The following is a 14,567-nucleotide window of genomic DNA, read 5'->3' as shown; positions in this document are numbered from 1 at the left end:
ATTTAGAGACTGTAGATCAGTATAAATACTTGGGAGTGATTTTTAGCGAGAAAAATGATTTCTCGTATAATTGTGAAGCACTATCAAAGGGCGCCGGGCGAGCTCTGGGAAGTATTATAAGTAAGATACACCATCTAAAAGATTTTGGGTTTCGCGCTTTCGAAAAACTCTACAACTCATGTGTAACACCGATATTGGATTATAGTGCGTCAACATGGGGATACAAACAATACCAGTGTATTGATAACGTACAAAATCGTGCTTTAAGGATGACTACCCGTAATAGGCCTCAATTTCACCAAAAGCGTACATACAACTTGATAATGTAAGCTTTGAAAATGTCAAACGAAAGAAATAAGGTGCATATTGACAAGTTATATAGTGACAGAAGTTCTCAAAAAATTCCTTTAGATTACCTCCCCTGATAATTTTGGTTTTTCATGAATTATCTCCCCTGAAAACTAGAAAAAAATAATTTTCTCGTTTTCCCTACGGTGAATTTTCGATTTCTTTTTTATATTTGTATCAGAATCATATAATGCAGCTTTCTACCGCAAAATTTTCTCGAAACTCAAGCTCAGATTCCCATAATCAAAGAAATCAGATATTTCCCATAGGCATCAATGTTAACTTCAATACCGATTATCTCCCCTAAAAATGATAAAATTCGAAAAATCTCTCGGTGAAACGTTTTTAATTTTGACTGTCTTTAAAGTGACCAAATTTCATTTAGATATTACCATCCAGTTACAAGATACGAAATATGGCTATTACACCATGTAATCCTTAAGATACTTTCTGGGAGTGCATAGATTTGCCCCGAACTTAGCGCTATACACGGTGACACGGGTTGGATGCCAAGCGTATTCCGGCGTTGGCATTCCATATTAAGGTTCTGGAATAGGCTTATCTCCTTAGACGACCGTAGACTGACAAAACAAGTTTTTCTTCACGATTACAATATTTGTGCAAATAACTGGTGCAGTGATGTAAAGTCGATAATGACTGATTTACAGTTAACACAACATTTTAATAATAAGACACATATTAACTTGAACCAAGCAAATGACTTAATTTTGAATTATTATTCTCGTAAGTGGACCAGAGATATCCAAACAGTGCGGAAGCTAAGAACTTACATAACGTTTAAAAAAGAATTCAAATGTGAGGAATACGTACTCTTAAATCTTCAAAAACGCGAGAGATCTCTATTGTGCCAGTTTCGTGTCGGGATATTACCGCTACGGATAGAGACTGGCAGGTATGTCGGAGAACCCCCAGAGGAGAGAATATGTAGATTTTGTGATATGGACTGTACAGAGGATGAAACCCACTTTCTATTAGACTGTGCGTCTTACAATGATATAAGAAATAACGTGTTAAATGATATTTTAATTCAACCAGAACTTACCAATATCACCAAGAGTGAAAAACTTAATGTGTTAATGAATTCATACCCTAGAAAAACTGCTAAGTGTGTAATGAGATGCTATTTGCATCGAAGAAACATTATGTATTCTTAAAATGCTCTAATATAATATACTGTTATAATTTGAATGGTATTTGTATAATCCACGGTAATCCCTAATCTTAAGGGGCTGTAATCTGTCATAATACATCGGTAACAGTCTGTGACTTTAAATGGATTATTGATAATAGTAATCCGATATATCATAAAATATAACTATGTCATAAATGTTTAACCATGTCATTACATCAAATGTAAATGTTATCAATTTGTATAAATGTACGCTCTCATCTCTGTATATATCTATATAGGTGACATATAGGCCCACTGGGCCGGGTGCTTTCATTTATTTGTCTTTGTGTATATGCATATATAATTTGTTATTGCACATGTCACTATAATAAAATATTTACTTTACTTACTTACTCTAGCATAGAAAATGCACTAAGCTGTATCTCGAAAAATGTTACAAAACATGAACTCAATGACATTGCCTCGGACATAGCCGGCTTGTTTCAAGAATCCGCCCGTAATACATTCACAACAAAAAATGTTTATTCCTCAAAGTATTATTCGAGTAAACCAAATAAACCCTGGTACGGACCTGTGTGCAATAAAGCAAGACGCCGATATAACCAAGCACGAAAAAATTATAATCGTCACAAATCTGACCTAAATAAAGATTTATTAACCTTTAGCATGCTAGATAAATTGTCGTCTGCTGGAAATGTCGTCTGCTAAAATTGTAAAATTGTAAAATTGTTCATTCAATTTGCTCCAAAATTGGAAGAAATATTGTCAGAGTAGCAAAGAGCTTGGAACCAGATCAGACGCCGATTTAATCGGCGTCTGATCTGGTTCCAAGCTGTTTGCAAAGGCTGTTAAATTCGCCTGCAGCAGGCTAAGGGTTAAATAGGGCTAGTAAACATAATAAGCGTATTATGAATTCATTCATCCGTAAGCATAAAACTAGAAATGAGCGTAAACTGAGGGACATGCACTCAAATCGACCAAAGGACTTTTGGCGGTTACTAAACTCCTTAAACAAAACCTCAGGTAATAAAATGCCCGATATCCAAGAATTTCATGAACATTTCCGAAAGGTTATTTATGACGAAAGTCACGATGTAGATCAAGTATTTGATACGGATCCAGATATTGAAAATAATAGTGAATCCTTAAATTGTGCAATTACAGCACAAGAGATAGACAAAGTCATAAGTAAATGTAATAATTCAAAAGCTGCATCTCCTCAGGATAACATATGTAACGAATACCTTAAAAGTACTAAACACTTGATGCTCCCAATTTACTGTTCTTTTTTTAATAAGATATTTGATTCAGGAATTTTGCCCGACACTTGGTTGTTTGGTACAATCAAACCTATTTATAAACAGAAAGGATCGCCCCTTAATCCTGAAAATTTTAACTATTCTTAGCTGTCTGGGTAAAGTTTTTACTGCTATTTTAAATGAAAGACTGATACGATTTTTAAATGAAAATAATATCCTAAGCGAAAACCAAGCGGGATTTAGAGCAAACTATTCAACAGTAGACCATGTTTTTACCCTTAAATTTTTAATAGATAAGCTTCGTTCACAGAAAAGGAAGGTTTTCTGCTCTTATATTGATTTTTCACTAGCTTTTGATAAAATATGGAGGGCGTGTCTATGGAGTAAGCTTTTCAAAAATGGTGTTCAGGGAAAATTGTATAATATTATTTATAACATGTATGTAGATATAAAATCTTGTGTGTCCGTAAACGGTGTCATTTCCCCATATTTCAAAAGCAACTGCGGCGTTCGTCAAGGAGAAAATTTATCTCCAGCACTCTTTTCCATCTACCTAAACGACCTTGAGACCCATTTAGAGCTGAATAATGCAGGAATTAAACTAGAGCAACCTCACCTTCAGACTGACCTTCACCTGAAACTTTTTGTTTTGTTATATGCTGATGATACTATTATTGTTAGTGACGATCCTGTCTCGTTCCAAAAACTATTAGACGATTTTTATGACTACTGCGTGAGGTGGAAATTAAAAATAAATATGAACAAAACTAAAATTATTATTTTCGGCTCCACTAAACAGAGTAACTTTTGCTTTAAAATTAATAACGAACCTATAGAAATAGTGAAAGAGTATAAATACCTAGGAACATTGTTTTCAGCGTCTTGAAGTTTCTTAGGTGCTAGAAAACATTTGGCAAAGCAAGCAATCAAAGCTATGCATATTCTCTATTCAAGAATTTTTAATCTTGATCTACCGTTTGATTTACAAATGAAACTTTTTGATCAAACTATTGTCCCGATTCTTACGTATAACTCTGAAGCATGGGGATTCGAAAACATTGATTTGATAGAAATAATTCATAACAATTTTTTAAGAAAGATTACTAAGAGCAAGAAAAGCACACCATTGTAGTCAAGTCAAGTCAAGTCAATACTTTTATTCAGAGTCACAGTTTACATGGTGTAAATACATGTGAACAAATAAATACACATAACTGATAAAGTTCATACGGGAGTGGTAATTTCTGAAGGGGAAGTGATCAAATCAAGAAGACACTTTAAATAGAAAAAAAAATGATACTATACGATGAAAAATATCAATAACATAATGTCAGATTTAAATAACAAGTAGAAATAAAAAACAAAAGCAAAAATAGAAGTTGAAAAATAAAACAACAAAAAACAAACATTGCTTTCAAATTATATGGCACGTTATTTTTGTTGTGTAATATAGAAGTAGCTAGGTTTGCATATACTCTGTTTTGATTGGACGAGTTCGCAGGGCGCGCGAAGATCACGGAATCCACGTGTACAGTTTATGAATGGAGGCTACTGTCGAGAGTTTATCTTAAATTGTAATAACAAAATAAGTCCGAAAGTACATTTTCCTTATGCTGATATCAAAATGGATTAAGATTTCGGAATGCGTGGACTTACACGAAGGTACTTTATTTTCTTTCTTGACTGAAATACAAACGAACAAGAATTCGTAATGCATGGACTTACACTGGTTTGTTAAATCTTATTAAATCATTTGGTACACAGTAAACACTGTTTAAGAAAGGTATGTATACAGATAGGAAATTACTTAAATTCTCGCAATACATGTTTAACAAATAAGCATAAATTATGAATAATTGTTTCATTTTTGCACGTCATCAGTTCTTTGTATTTCAGGATATTTGGTCTATGGGAAAATCTATGAGGAATATATTTATTCCTAAGAGCTGTAAAGAAAGGACAAATTAAGAGGTAATGCATTTCATCCCCAATATCGTTAAGTGGGCACCGTGGGCACTTTCTCTCCTCATGTGCAACGTAAGATTGTCGCCAGCGCCCGGTTTAAACCGGAAGTCGATGGTTTCCTGTTCTGAAATGCAGGAGACTTAGTCGGAGCGAGCAAGGCAACGACAACAAATAGCTTTCCATCAGAAGGTTATCTTTAAATAGGCTATAGCCTGTACCTTTTGATGATCCAGTTAGGGAAGTTGACCACTGCTGGTTAAATTGGTCTGTTAGAACCCTTTTAACCAAAATATCGATACCTTTACAATTTAATGTCGCCTGATTAAGCCAGTAACAGGAATAGCCAGTATTGTCTAGAATGCTCTTAATACAAGATGACCATTTAAAAGCGTGTACAGACTGTATCATGTTCTGATAACAAATATAAACAATTTTAGAATGCTTGGATAAGATTATTTTATTCCAAAACTTTATCATTCTAGCTTTAATGATAATTTCAATTGGGTATCGCCCAAATTCTGCATACAGCATATACCTAGGGGTACTGCTCCTACATTTTCCTATTTTACGTAAAAAAGTACAATGGATATTTTCTATCATGTCTAGATTACTATAGCCCCACACTCTCTATGGAGAATTAGGTCGTTATCCGTTAGGAATAGTAATTAAAACAAGAATGATTAACTATTGGTGCAAACTGATTATGGGTGGCGAGAATAAAATTGCAAGAATATGTTATGAAAATATGCTTCATTCAACGACTAACTTCAAATGGATGCATTTTATAAAAAATATCTTAAATGAAACGGGTTATACATACATTTGGGAAAACCAAAAGAACATGGACTTGAAAAATTTTGGGAAAGTAATCAAACTGAAATTATTGGATCAATTTCTTCAAAATTGGAGCAGTCAGCTATCTAATTCTTCTAAGGGAATCAACTATCGTCTGTTTAAGTCCGATATTAAATTGGAGAAATACTTGATTACGTTGCCAAAACATTTACGTCTAAAATTATTCCATATAAGAACAGGAAATCATAGGCTGCCAATAGAAATGGGAAGGTGGAGGCAGTTATTTGTTCCTTATGCAGACCGGAAGTGCCGGCACTGCCAACTTAACGACTTAGGTGATGAATTTCACTACATCCTCAAATGCCCCTTCTTTTTAGACCTTCGAAAGAAATTTATCCCTAAATACTACTATACTCGACCCAATGTTAAAAAATTTTCAGATCTGATGTCTTCTAGCTCCGGTAAATCACTTATAAATACTGCTCTTTTCGCTCGAGAGATAATGAATGTGTTTAAAAATTAACATGTAACAACAGCAAAGCATACCTTTTCTGCTGTCATTCTGTCGCTTTGACGTAATTCCAACTGAAAACACTATTTACACGAATATATCTATCTAATGAATAAAAATTATTTCAAGTCAAAACAAGCTGACACCTGCGAAAATATCAATTAATCACTGTCTATTCATAATGACCCGCGACTATAAAACAGCCGACATATAAACCTTTCTTGCGACTCATGTACCAAACAAACAAAAAAGTTGTGAAAATCGTGCGCCACTACTCTTGTTTTAGATACTACTATTTATTTATAGATATACTAGTTATGATTTTCCATTCATCTATGTTTCTGAATGAATTTGCATATTCATTACTATAAGAATGTTAGAATTTAACCAATCAACGCCTCGTAGCACCCACACCCAATTCTATTATTAGCATTCCTGTTTGTTGTGAAAATACCGTGACTGAAATATTTGATTCCCACGTGCGCAATGATCAACTCCCCTAACCCATAGAAATTTATGTAAATTCTCTTAAAAGTGTCTTTACTATAAGTACAGAGTATATATCCAACAAGCTGATATTTTTTTATTGTGTTCCTTGTGACTACAGTTGTATATCGAATATTTGTAATAGGCATAGATCTAATAATTATATTATTTTGTGAATTACCTTATGTTACAAATTACTTATGAACGGCTGTAATTTTATATGAAAATTTTGTAAGTATAAATTATAAAGCTGTCTGCTAGCTGAATAGTTAATACATTTCGTATGTTTAACTGTCCCCTGGAAAAATAGTTTTCTATGCATTTAAACCCACATATTGTTGAATCTTTTTGCTTTGTTCTGTCATGTTGTTACCATGTTGTAACCTGACTGGAAATAAAAGTGTTTGTTGTTGTTGTTGTAAAATCCAGCAATTTAGAGATATCATTGTTCAAGATACACATAATTTATAAAAGCTATGTGCCTGAATGCATTTTTTTGTATTTTTGATTAAAAAAAAAACAAACAAAAAAAAAACGCAATGATGATAGAATATAACAATTAGATAAAAGATTTAAGTATTAAAATATTCTAGTGTTCTAGTTGAAAGCCACAATGTTTCTATTTGGAAATCCAAAGTATCTATTCTGCCTCCTAACTGTCTATATTTACCAAAACCCGCCCACTTAGTTCTATAGGGAGAGCGCCGATCTACGGATCGCAGAGTCGTGAGTTCGATCCTGGGGCGGGCCGTATGTTCTCCGTGACGATTTGATAAAAGACATTGTGTCTGAAATCATTTGTCCTCCACCTCTGATTCATGTGAGGAAGTTGGCAGTTACTTGCGGAGAACAGGTTTGTACTGGTACAGAATCCAGGAACACTGGTTAGGTTAACTGCCCGCCGTTACATAACTGAAAAACTGTTGAAAATCGGCATTAAACCCAACACAACAACAACATATTTACCAAATCTCAGAGTAGCAATTTTTTCATTGACCAATAAAACTGAAATCTTTTTGTAACTAAAACAACAAAATAGCCAATCATATTTTTAAGAAGAAAATAGGGTAACATAACAACATAGTATTAAATGTTACTTAACAACAATTTAATCTGTCATAAAGTCTTACAGATAATTACATCAAGACAGCTTAATTTGACCTAACCACTTAAATAATCAAAAGCCATTAAAGCTATTTAGCACATTCTGACCGAACAAAGAAGAAACCATGCTATGATAGGTCAAAGTTTACATAATAATATTTTTTGACATCTGTCATGAAAGAAGAATTGAAAGAACTGCAACGTAAACATATTAAGATATTTCACTCAAGTCTTTTTTTGTAGATCTGGCCTTTTTTACACTTACAGAAATTATTCAATTTCTGTGTTGAATCTTCATAGTATACATTTTCTATTCAGAATAATACTGATTTTCAGCTGCACAACACTGGAATGCGAAAAAAAAGAACCATGATGGCATTTTTCGTATTTTTACCAGCGCATTTTTCGTAAAGTAAGATGCTGATAAGAATGAAACTTATTAGCGAAATACTGTATACATTGTTTATAATCAATAAGGAATCAATAGTCAACACATCCTATCATCCCCTTTCTTTTTCTCCCTTTATTAGAACCGGAAGCATTATAAAATCATACAACATTACCGGTAAAAAGGATGAAAATAGAAAATGACAAAAAGCAGAGTTTAAAACTAAACATTTTAATGTAAATTTGAACGTGGTTAAATAGTTTATTCCAGTATTAGAGCTTTGTTTCGACTTCATGATTCAATTGGCAAGTTAGCACTTTGTAGCAATTTATAGATTTAACAAATGCTTTCTTACGTTGTCGAGACAGAAAAAGATGCATCTTCTGCGGTGTATTCTGGCATCACGAAAATAGGATTTTAATTAAAATCTTTAAAAGTTGCAGCTGTATATTAGTTCAAAAAGAATGAAAAAAAGAAAAGATAAATTGTTGACATATGTTCACAAGAGAACTAGAACAATCAGTTATTCCTTAACACTGCAATGATGAAATACATTTTGCCCCCGTATCTGAACATTTCTCAATCAACCTTCAGCCTGCTGTTTGCAAGTGATTCTGCCTTTGCGACCAGTGCAGACCAAGATCAGCAGGTCTGCACTGTTCGCTATTCAGTGAGTAAATTTCCATTGAACAGCCTTCAAATAATAAATGGTACTGCCAAAATTGAATGATGGACTGTTATAGAAATTTAGCAGGCTAAAGGTTAAGATCAAACCTATGGTAAAGAAAGAAAAGTAATTTAATAATCAAGGCATGTCTTTGATTTGAAATGCGGAAGCATTTTCATTAAACAAAAAGTATTCACGCAATTCTGCAAAATGCAAGAATTTTGCTGTAACGACGACGTAATGCATATTTAGATGGTTGTTAGGGCTACAAAAAGAAGTTTCTTTACTCGAATTAATGCTTATTTTCTTAATAATTCACGAAATAGGTAAGTGATGTGATATTTATATATTTCGGTGTTGCTGAAGCATATTGCGTAATTTCCTTTCTCTTGCAATTTGTGCAAGTAATAAACCAAAGTTTCACCATCTTATACCCCAAGCAAACGGAATAATATATAATAATGTTGTCTAGGCAATGTTTAATGTAAAGCGTAAGTAATACGATGACTAGTTTAGATCTAAATACTTTAAGCTAGACTAGCTCCTAGACTATGATATTATATTTTTAATTTTAATTTTTAAAATTGTGAATATAGCCAGTCTATATCCTATGTCCAATATCAATATTACAGCCAGTTCTCTCTGAAAATCTCTAAAATAGACTTGCATTTTTCACTGTCACATAAAATAAGAGAAAAATTTCAAAGGTAGAAATTTTATGTCAAATTCTTTATTATCAGTCTAGTGGCTAGTCTAACTTTACGCATACTGGGAAATGTTCACAAAAGATTTTTGAAAACTCCTGGCAGCACTATTTAGCAGTTTAGTTAATTTGATAACTTATTCTGATAGTTTATAATATGTCACTATAGGTCAATTTGACTGAATTCAAATTTTGACAATTCGTGCCAATCTTAATGCGGACCTACTATCCTTGCCTTATTACTTTGTTGGCTTTTATAACTCAAATCATTAATACATTAATGACAATTCCATCTTACTACAGCAATTCTCTTATGTCTGTTTCCTGAGATCATGAACATTTATTCACATATATTGGCCGCTATAATCACAAATGATATGTTAGATTTCTGTCTATCAGTGATACCGTTATGCTGCCATGATTAAAGACTCCTTTATAGCAAGTGCTGCCAAACTCCACTTGGATCCTGAGACCGGTATGCCATTGAGCTAAACTTCTTACTGTCTGCAATTTTACCTTATCTTTACTTCTAAATATTTCTCTCTACAGATCTGTTTTTATTGAACTGAATGTAAAATGTACTTCAGCAGCACTATTATGACTTTAAAAGTTACAAAAATAAAGAATGCGGTGTTACCAAAGGAAATTAAATGTAATTTATATTACTTACCTGCAGAGTTCGGCATTAGCCCTTAACCTGCTAAATTTCTAAAATGGATTGGTCCATCATTCAATTTGGGCAATACCATTTATTATTCCAAGGGGTGTTCACTTAAAATTTACTGACTTTATTTGCCGCCAGCAAGCTAATGGTTAAATACATAATTTACATTACTGTCGCATAATTCCCCACTTCTAACAATGAAAATATGCTTAAATTGGAGTAATAAAATTTTCTTGTTTTCGTGCATTCTTATGTTTGCTCTCAAAGTAAAACTGACATTAATGTGTAAGTTACCAAAATACGTAATAAGATAGACAACTTTTTTGATACATGCAATACCATTTTATTCCAAACATTCTGTATCACTTGCACTGTCAAAGAGTAAATACTTGATTTATGTACTTAAGAGCAGTAGGATGCAAACAGAATGTTTTCTGTGGAATCAAAAGTACATTTAACTGATAATATAATTTATTTATAGGTTTCTGTACCTATCACGTTTTATCAGCCAGACTGTTTAAAAACAAAAATCTTATTTTTACAATATAAATGTTATTCTTATACGGTGTTCAGATTGTACATCCGCATTTAGACTAGCCACTAGACTGATAATAAAGACTTTGTCACAAAATTTCAACTTTTGTAATTTTTCTTTTATTTTACGAAATAGTGACAAATGCCTGTCTATTTTAGAGATTTTCTCAGAGAACTGATTGTAATATTATCATATGATATTAGACATAAGATACAGACTGGCTACATCCACAATATTAAAAAATAATAAAAAAGTATACTAGTATCATAGTCTAGGAGTTGGTCTAATCCGTATTATTCTAGCGCCAGCTCTAATTGGTTGTCAAGATAAAAAGCCATTAAAATATAATCTAGTTTGCATTTAGCTGAAACTGAATTAAGGTATATATATACATGCAAGAGTCATGAATATTTATAAGCATTGTTGCATTATGGGAAGTAAACACGACTAGAAACATGGTTGTTGTAGGGAATGATTTGTTATAAACAAAAAAGAAGATGTAGATTTCACAGCCATTGCATCCATTGTTTATAAACACTAAAGATAAACATGTGGCATTTTCCCGCCAAAATGTCAGCCATTAAAATATTTTAAAGCCGTAATATTCCACACGTGTGTTCACACTAGTGAAACACATTGTAGATTTTTTTTTTAAATGTAATTAATTTACATTAATTTTTTTAATCCACTTGAACTTCAAATAATACTGGCACATTCTAATACACATTGTCTGTGGACGCAAACTGGATTAAAAAACAAATCCGTTTTAAAACACATTTAAACGCTAGTCTCAACAGTATTACTGAAATAATAGCAATCAATTTCACTGCTGGTTAGCAAATATTTTGCATAAGTTTAATAAATACGACTATAAACTAATAATTACACAGCGGAATCATCAGCTCGTGGGATAACATGATTATTTCTTAATGAACAGTGTCCCGCACTAAATTAAATAAATTTAAAAGGTGCCACCGCAGGCTTCACCACTTCTTACACGTAACTGCTTTCAAACGTGTTAAAGCTGAAGCCATAAAACTTGAAAAGTCTCTCTTTTTTTGAAAGTTTAAATACAGGTAGCATGTGTGTTTAAGTGCAACCACTTTTATATTCTTTTGAAGTGATTAAACTTTGCCTTAAAATTCCTTCAGCGTTTAGACCTAACTTTTATAAAAAGAATAATGAATGGATGATAATAACATCATAGAGATGTATGGGCATTCATCTATTTGCGCAATTGATAACACTCTGAATTTTAACTTATCACTCCTGTAATCAAGATAAATTATTTTCCGATAACAAGTTTGTTATCAAAGTTTTGATATAAGATGTATAGAATCGTAACTCTTCTAGAAACACCTGAATATGAATAATTATTTGGACGATTAATTTTTTGGAGAATGAGAATTATATTGTTGATGAAAGTACCAAAATTTACACACACCAATATAACTAGAAAATCTTAAATTTAACGTGAAAGTATCAATCAGTCTTCATTCACGTATATGCTTTAGTGTTATTCGCGGAAGTAGAAGCAATGTTTCGATGACCTTTTGCATAAAAGTTTAGAATATTTGGCGTATATAACATATTAAATCATTACCCTATTTACACTGACCACTTCATGATACAGTTCTATCACAACTTGAAGTGGTATGTGCACCAGGTTTCAATGTGTTTGCTTCATTCAGGTACTAGTAAATGCTTTGGTGTTATTCGCGAAAGTAGAGGCAATGTTTTGATGACCTTTTGCATAAAAGTTTAGAATATTTGGCGTATATAACATATTAAATCATTACCCTATTTACACTGACCACTTCATGATACAGTTCTATCACAACTTGAAGTGGTATCAATGTGTTTGTTTATAGTGGTTTGGCAGTCATACAGAACCTTTGATAGGGCTGTTTACAGAGTCAATACCCCATTCAGACAACCATAAACGTTTAATTTTTAATTCAGCTGAAGATATCTTAATGAAAGCTTACGTCCATAATCGCAAAACAATCATTGGAAACTATCGGGTTTTGTGATAAATTGTTACTCTGTTTATTTACATTTCAGATGTTATATCACCACCTGCAAACATATAGACGATGATAATCCATAAATCGAATTCTTTTTTCAATTCCTCGACACATTTCTTTAATCTGAACAAGAGCGTCCTTTTGTCTCCAAGCAATATCCTGAATTGCACGTGTAGGAAACTTTTCTAGTAGTCATCAATAGCAGGATTTAATTTACTCAAATATATATCTGAAACAGTAGACCGTATGTTTGTTCGCAAGAGATAATTCCCGAGGCTATTGAAATTTGTATAATTATGTCCCTTTTTCTTCTCAAAAACATAGGTGAAAACAGAGCCAAAACAGGTAGGTCAGATTATGTAAGAGAAATGATTAAAAAAGAAGGGGAAAAAAAGACTATCTAGTCGGCAGCCAGACTACTGAAACAGTTGTCCATCAGACACAAAATACAACCGCTATATAAATATCAGTTGCACATTCCTCTGCACGGCGTCTGCACTTTTTAACAAGAAGGTTAAAGGTATCCTACAGTTACTACAGCTATGTTAATTTACAATCAACATAGTGTTTTATGCATTAAACTAAAAATAATACATACTCAACACATGTATAGCTAAACAAAATAAAACACTGGAAGTCTTTTTTAACAATCGGTTGTAACTGCATGACATTTTAAGTATTACTGTAGCTCTATCTACACATTAAATTTATATATGTAGTATATAGTGGGGATTTTCTGTCTGAAGTAAAATATTTAGCAATAAAATATTTTTTATGAAAGATGGGCATTGGAAACCTTTAAAAGTTTATTATCATATTAACTTCACATACTAAAGGAAGTACATTTACAAGGTTTATCAAAAATAAATTGTCTACTTGTATGACTTGCTTCCTCCTGTTAAACAATATGCAAACAATTATGTATTCACTGTCGGAATTTTCTATCCCCTAACACTGACAATGCCCGTAATGAAAGATATACGGTTCATCAATCTGATGCGCCTACATTTTTACAGCATACTAGAAACGGCTATTAAATTTTCTCGAACTTTAATGATAGGACAAATTGAAAGGTGTTTCGTAGACAGTTTTTGAAATAACACTATTGTCATTATTCGTACGTTGTCTCAGAAAAAAATGAACACAAACTTTTCACTCAAGGGAAATCCGTTGGCATGTAAGAAATTCCGAAAAGTTCATTGATGCTCACTGTTTTCCTGCTTGATACATGTATTTCAACTGCCAATCACTGTACAGTTTAGAGAGAGCAGTTAATCGAGGTTCATGAACTGCAAAATGTCTATACAAAAATAATTACGTTGGTGTTACCATCTAGCTAAGTTTAGAAGTTTAGCAGATATAGTATTTTGGACTTCGTTCAAGAATAAAGAGGCTACAACATGTACGTGTCATGCATTTTTTAGTATAAAAAATCAGTTTAAATAAATTATACAAAAATGATTTTTCTTTAACGACATATGCTCAAAAGTTATCCTTAAATACTTTGAAAAGAAAGAAGCACTGACACAAACAAATTGCTGAGCTGCAATCCGATTTGTCTGTCTGTGAGCCTGTCGACGGTGCATTGTGTTGCCATGATTAAAGACTTTTTCGATGCAGTTGCTGCCAAATTCTTATATTTCTCTAAGACTGGTATGACATTCATCCAAAATGCTGAAAATGTGTCTTTATTGCTCCAGCTTTATTTGCAATGAATTACTAGTATTTTCATTGATTATTTCCCAATAGTAATAAAAATGTATGCGATCTTAAAAGTCTGCATCACTCAAAACTGAAATGCTGCATTTCTATCCGAAGAAATATTTGCATTAAATACATACATTCAAATTCATAGTTTCTTACACATTGAGTTTTAACCCAGGATTTTCATGAATACTTAAGTTATACGAGTACCTCTTTGGGCATTCGTGTAGCAGTTCGAAATTGCGGTTATTTAAGAAA

General features: G+C 32.7%; 1 protein-coding gene across 8 annotated transcripts in view; it reads right to left on the bottom strand.

Moving 5' to 3' along the window:
* LOC123524642 (prostaglandin E2 receptor EP4 subtype-like) overlaps nucleotides 1–14,567 on the bottom strand; it is a 114,505-nt gene that overhangs the window by 20,939 nt on the left and 78,999 nt on the right. The window contains exon 1 of one of the 8 annotated variants that reach the window (XM_045302987.2): nucleotides 6,067–6,180. The exons of the other annotated variants lie outside the window; for them this stretch is intronic. The gene's annotated coding sequence lies outside the window, so the exon portion shown is untranslated. Of the gene's footprint in view, nucleotides 1–6,066; nucleotides 6,181–14,567 lie in introns of those variants that run through there. 8 annotated transcript variants of the gene reach the window in all.

The sequence above is a fragment of the Mercenaria mercenaria genome, chromosome 3 (assembly GCF_021730395.1).
Source record: "Mercenaria mercenaria strain notata chromosome 3, MADL_Memer_1, whole genome shotgun sequence".
Taxonomy (NCBI): domain Eukaryota; kingdom Metazoa; phylum Mollusca; class Bivalvia; order Venerida; family Veneridae; genus Mercenaria; species Mercenaria mercenaria.
The sequence above is the reverse complement of the archived record's forward strand: the minus strand, read 5'-3'. Positions and strand labels throughout refer to the sequence as shown.